Below are 6,969 nucleotides of genomic sequence, written 5' to 3'. Positions count from 1 at the left end.
GTGTGTCTAAGTTATGTAGCAGGTCGCTAACCATTTCCCCCTGGATTATGGGGGCTTCATTCTGCTCCCTGTCTTCAGCGCAGGGGGCTGGGTACCCGGGGAACAACTGGTCTTACTATTAAAGACTGAGGCAAAGAAGGCATTAAGTACCGCAGCCTTTTTCTCATCCTTTGTCACTATGTTTCCCCCCCACATCCAATAAAGGATGGAGATTCTCTTAGCCCTCCTTTTGTTGCTAATGTATTTATAGAAACACTTTTTTATTGTCTTTTACAGCAGTAGCCAGATTAAGTTCTAGTTAGGCTTTGGCCCTTCTACTTTTCTCCCTGCATAACCTCACGACATCCTTGTAGTCCTCCTGAGCTGCCCGCCCTAACTAACGTTATTAGTTCTACTTTGAACTAGTTACATATAACCACCAGTACAACTTCTAGAACATTTCAACAAAGCTTTTCCATACAAGTGAAAAATGTTCACTGTCTGTGCAACCTGAACATTGGCACGAGTGCCAGAAAAGCAATTCCTGTTTATACTTATCATTCAGTCCATTATGATTACCTGGGTTTCAGTGCATGCTTGGAGTTTTGAAGTTTTTAGCCTAAGGGAGAATTTAAGAAATCTTAATGCAAAATCTTGTTTCCCCTTGAAATGTAAAGTTAAAATAAAAGAAAATCCCAGAATTTCTTAAACAAATCAACTCAGAGGGTATTTTGGTTTTAAGAATCATTGTAAAAAGTTGCTGTTTCGAAGTACCTTTTGAGTACGAAAATTTTGCCCTTTTAGGCCCATTTTGCTGAAAGTTGTCAAGGCCTGACAATGCAACTGCCTGAGTATCCTAGGACAACTTGCTGAATATTTTCTAAAGGGATCCTTCTTGACTGTCAGGGCTGAGAGTAAATTCCTGGGGATCTAGCAGAAAGGTGGAGGGTTTAACAGGAAGATCATAGATAGATATTCTCATTCAGGAAAGTAAAGGTGCTTTTTTAATTTTATTTAACTCTCCATTTCATTATGTTCATCTTTTTGTATCTTCTCATTATTTTAGAACTGAAACGTGATGTAGTGTTTCTGAAACAATTATGCCAGAGGACAAACACCCTCGCATCTGGATTTGCAGATGTCTTTGGCCAAGTTAGATGATGAGCTGTAAGTAGATCACTATGCTGGTATTTCTTTGGAATTGTCTAAAAATGAGGATTTAATCTGGGTGGAATTCATGGCATAATTTCCAGGGCAGGATATAATTCTTTACAGAGGCCAATTTTTCATGAAGGTGAACTTTCTCCTGCATTTAAGGGGGCTTATCTGTAAAGGTTTAAAAAAGAACCACAAACCTGAAAATCTAGGTTGTAAAACCTGTGCCTGGATCAGATAGCTCCTGCTCAGCAATCCTGGGAGCACCAGTGCTTCAGTGATAAACATCATCTTGGTCTCCTTGAAATACAATGTGGCTTTAGATAGTGAAAGTATTTTACCAAATGCAACAGAACATGGACAGCATAAAGGAAGATTAGGGTGAAATTCAGACATATACAGTTAAAACTGTAAGTCTCAACTAAACTTCAATCTCTCCCCACAGCACCTGGAAAATTCATTTCACTGGGGAGATTTCTCAAGGGCTCTGTGTAGTAGCTCTGGACATGCTAACAGCAGTCACTGTCTGGGAAAGGCTGACAGCTTCTATCCATCTCACTTCTAAACTCATCTATAAGTCAGAATATTCAAATGAGGTAACATTTTGGTTTCATCTTTTGAAGGTCTGATGAGTGTGCATTGCTCATGCCTGATGCATAAGGGTGACATTACAAAAATGTGTCAGCAATCATAGGAGATGAAGGTAGAACTATATCCAGGAGAGGAGAGAGCTGATTCAGTGCCTTTTCCAGCTGGAAGGGGTTCTAGGTTACCTCTCCTGTGTTTGACTTCCTGTGGTGAATCCATGTAGGAAAGAGCATGAGACCCACACAGTTACACTGCAGTGAACAAGCCCTTTGAATTACAGCCAGTGACTGCTGGACAGAAACACTCAAGACTTTCCATATGCATGTACCCCCTGTGGCTACAGAACAAGGAGCTCATGTTCTAGCAAATAATGAAGCTTTATAAATGTCATTTTTAGCTGAATTAAATTATACAAGTTCATGATTAACCAAGAGAAGAGGGAAGAAAGACTTGAACATTCTGCAGCTTTTACAGGAATCCACATAAGGCATTAGGAGACACTAGTCCTGAAGACTAGTTGTTTATGAACTATGCACACATAAACACCCATAATTAGATTTATGTTAATTTCTGTTGTAATTGATCTAAGTAACTCATTATAGTCAGAACTTTTCATTATAAAATATAAATTAGCCAAACATCTCTAATATATTAAATTGCTATTCTAATTTATTCTAATTCCTATAAAAACCCAGCCATGTACTAAAGTTAATAAAGAAAACTGATGTAGTTTTGGTTCTTGCGCCCATGATAAATTTAGTTTAAGAATTCAGACACTATTGCAACAAACAAGTGAAAGATAAAATTCATAAAATGAAATTTTAACCTAATGTGTTGTTTCTAAGCTGTGTCTAAGCTACTTTTTTCTGCATGTTGTCTTGATACATTTAAGAAAACAATTGCATGGATGTGTGAGTATGTAGAGTATAAAATAGCTGTCTAATTCATAATGGGACCATCTCTGGGTGAAGGATCAATGAAGCAAGTATGTTCTGCAAATGGCTCCCATTAGGCTACTGCTAGCATCAAATTTTAAAATATAATCTCTCTCTCTGCTGATTCCAAATTTTGAATTTAATTCCTGCAATTAATTAATGCAATGGTAAATTCACTTAATACTTGAGGTGGTTGTGTGTAGTGAGGTAATATCCTTGCAGAGCCTTAGTTTCCCTAGTGTTAAAATGGTATCTTTAAGTTCATAAATAAATCTGGATAGAAGGCTCTATATGAGGTATAGTTTTTAAAGAAAATTCTAGTGACAGTTCTACATATGCAAATATGTTTTTTTTTAATACTCAGAAACTATTGGGAGTTGTGTTTGGCACCTTCTGTTTGGAGTATCTGTTGAAGACCCAGTCACTGGATGAAAACCTAACCGTAGGGAAACAGTTTTAGGTCAAGCAACGAATTGGGCAAAGACTAGTACCCGCTGCCTGTTTGATCCTAACATTGTCTGTTCACTAGCTGCCTGAGCCTAAAATAGATGGAAAAAATGAAATGTTGCTGTAGTTCTAGACAGCGTCATTTTCACCATGGTCACAAGATGGCATAATTACAAAACCCTTCACATCAAGTAAACTAGAAAACCAGTTTCGTATGTAGGAAAGTTTTATCTGTTTTGCCATTGTTTAGACATATGAGAGCATTTATAGCTTTAATACAAGCAACTCTGTTTGCCTTTGAATTATTACATGAAATGATGTACTTATATACATCTTTAAAGTGTCAAATATCTTCTGTGATGTAGTGTATAAATAAGAAATAACCAATTTGGCCTAATAGGGTGGTTAGTGCTCTGTCTATAGTCACAACGGCTGACACAACGATTACACAGGTTTCTTAAGCCAAACTCAGAAAAGGGCCTAAGTGACTATAATCAAAACTACAACATTTCCGTAATCTATGTAAAAGCATTGCAAGCTTACTGAAGATATTTATTGCTTTGTCAGAAATAAGGGGAAACTATGCTCACATTTTTGAATAAGCAGCTAAGCATTTAATGACAGGCTGCTTGTCACTTGTTAGTGAGCGGGGCAGAATCACTGGATAAGGAGCTATGGTGCAGATGAAACTACCATGAGGGGATTATATAAATGTCTAGAAAACCAGTCTCAGAGACTACCTTGCAGTTATTTCTTATGAAAATGGAATTCTACATTGACTAGGACTTCACATGGGGCTTGGAATAATGTACTAAAATAATGAGGATGTGAATGGTAGAGTAAAGTGGAGATTATCTGAGATGATGAGAAACAAAGGTAGCATATTGGCTAAGCTGACCAGCCATGTGGTAGAGAGTCCCAGCATGGAGCAGGTCACAAGCTATACCTGTTACTGCAATACCAGATCACACGGATCAGGTCCAAAAAAGACAAATGTTTTCCCAGAGCTTACAAACAGGGAGAAAGTCTGGAGGACACGTGAAGTAATCTTCTGTTCTACTCCCCCAGTGTTAGGCTTCACCTGAAGTAATGAGTCCCTTTGTCCTTTCAGGGAGATATCAATCCATTGGAGAGAACTGAAGAGGAGGAATAAGAATGGTTAGAAGTTCAGAAAACATGTCAGAACTGGGGATATAAGTGAAGTCTGAGAAAGGACAAGGTAAAAGTTATCAAATGCTTTTCACAGAGAAAAAGAATATTTGCTTTCAATGCTTCAAGAAGTAAAGAATTTAAAGTGTAGCATGGGAATATCAGTTTGGATTAGGGAAATAGGTAGAGTAATGAGGCATCAAATAGATGCTTTGGAAGGTTATGGGGTCTAAATTATTTAAGTACAGATTAGAAAGGTACAAGCAGACACTTGTCAGAAATAACTTGTCAGAAAAAACTGATACTGTTTCGGGACAACTTGGTGGTCCAGAAATCCTGTTAAGGTCTCTCTTTGTTCAGTTTTCTATGGATATCTGTACACAAACAGCTCAACACATTCTCATGTTCAAAATGGGCCTTAAAACTTGACATGAAAAAATCCATGACTCTGAGTTCCAGACCTAGGCCTTTGGCTAGGCAGAGCAAGAGCTCAAAGTCACATTGTGCTGTGAGGTGGTAAACAGCCTTGAATTGGGCAGGGATGGGGCATGTGGCTCCATCATATAGTGTCCCTGTGACAGTCTGTCACAAAGTCTATGCAAACAAACTATTCCATAAAACAACTACCTTGCCCAGCCTCGTAATTACACAAGTAAACGATTTCTCATCCAAAGGTTTTTTGTGCTCACCTGGTTCCCTTTGTTCTACCTAGATGAAGAAATATATTCTGTTTGCATCTGCCAGAGAACCTATAACTACAGAGGCTGTCTTCCTTCAGAACTACTGCTCCACAGTGTTCAGCGTCTTTGCTAGTAAGAAGCAGTATTGTTTTTCTTTCCACTAGAATGGCATTTTCTAAGGGAGACTAGGAAACTGGGACCTTTCATAAATTCCCGAGTGATCCCTGTAGGTATGAATCAATTTTCTCCTGTCTACATATTGTTAATAATTTCTGAGAATACAATATATTTTAATTTAAAAAAACAACACACATAATAAGGAATAGAAGGATTTACATTGTATGTAAATTAACCTTATAGTTCTTGGGTCTAATTGCTGGATGTGACAGTGTGCCCAGGTGGCCAAGAAGGCCAGTGGCATCCTGGCCTGTATCAGAAATAGTGTGGCCAGCAGGAGTAGGCAGGTGATTGTGCCCCTGTACTCAGCACTGGTGAGCCCGCACCTCGAATACTGTGTTCAGGCTTGGGTCCCTCACTACAAGGACATTGAGGTGCTGGAGCATGTCCAGAGAAGGGCAACGAAGCTGGTGAAGGGTCTGGAGAACAAGTCTTACGAGGAGTGGCTGAGAGGCCTGGGGTTGTTTAGTCTGAAGAAGAGGAGGCTGAGGGGAGACCTCATCGCGCTCTACAACTACCTGAAAGGAGGCTGTAGTGAGATGGGTGTTGGTCCCCTCTCCCAAGTCACAAGCAACAGGATGAGAGGAAATGGCCTTCAGTTGCACCAAGGGAGGTTTAGACTGGACATTAGGAAAAATTTCTTTACTGAAAGAGTGGTCAAGCCTTGGAACAGGCTGCCCAGGGAAGTGGTGGAGTCACCATCCCTGGAAGTATTTAAAAGATGTGTAGATGTGGGGGTGGTGGGTTGACGGTTGGACTCGATGATCTTGGAGGTCTTTTCCAACCTTTATGATTCTATGATTATTCTATGATTCTGTCTTTATTTTTTAACAATTTCCATCACAGTTCTGTTGAATTTTACTGCCGTGAACCAAACCACACCAGATAGCAAAATTGCTGCAGCATTACCAAGGTTGTCCTCTGTACTATGCCCCCAAGCACACACTTGCTTCTATTTCATATAAAGATACACACTATTTCCTTCTTTAGGTCAGTTAACAGGATATGGTCTATTATCTTTGTATGAAGTCTGCAAGCCTCACAACAGGACAGATTTGTCTGATGTGGCCTTGTCTGCCTGGAGCTTTGTTCTAGCTTTTTTAAGCTGTAGCAGCAAATTGTGTAGAGATTTGGTTACTCTTACTTGGTTAGTTTTAGCTTTAGTTAAGCTTTCCACAACTATGTGGCATAACACCTATTTTTATAGTCATTTTGCTTTATTTCTGTAGCAAATAGCTATTCTATGTTGAGTACCTGTTTATGACCCTAAACTAAAAGTATAGTGTAATACAGAGGTATGGGATGATAACCGAGGAAAAGTGCCACCAGTAGTTAATTACTTATTACTATAGGAATGCACCATTGGGAGTGGGTAAAACTGGATTTAGCCATAACAAAGAGAACAAAGAGGAAATATCCAATGTAAACACAACATGCATAATAAAATCAGGTTTCACATGGAACTGAGAATCAATGAAGAAAGAGGAAAGTGTTGTATTAGAAAGCACATGGAAATTAGCACTAGTGGATTCTTGGATAGGGAAGACACTTCCATCAACATCAGAATGTTCCTTTTGGTAGAGAACGTGGGGCGTTGGCAATTTGCCATAAACCCCTCTCCTCTTCCGCCTCCTTCTTGAGAAAATCTGGCACTACTGACTCATTAGACCTCACCAGAGGGACATTAAAAAAGGTGAGAATGACATGAGAGGAAAAGGGGGAGATACTGGGGACTGTGTGTAGAACTATTTCCCCCTGCCTCTCCCTGCCCTCCCCCACTCTTTTTGTAATAATTGAATTAAACTAGTAACCATTTTTTGATTGGACAGTTTTGTTAGACTAACAAAAAATTCTTGGCT

Source organism: Fulmarus glacialis, unplaced genomic scaffold (genome assembly GCF_000690835.1).
Source record: "Fulmarus glacialis isolate BGI_N327 unplaced genomic scaffold, ASM69083v1 scaffold838, whole genome shotgun sequence".
NCBI classification, from domain to species: domain Eukaryota; kingdom Metazoa; phylum Chordata; class Aves; order Procellariiformes; family Procellariidae; genus Fulmarus; species Fulmarus glacialis.
The sequence above is the reverse complement of the archived record's forward strand: the minus strand, read 5'-3'. Positions refer to the sequence as shown.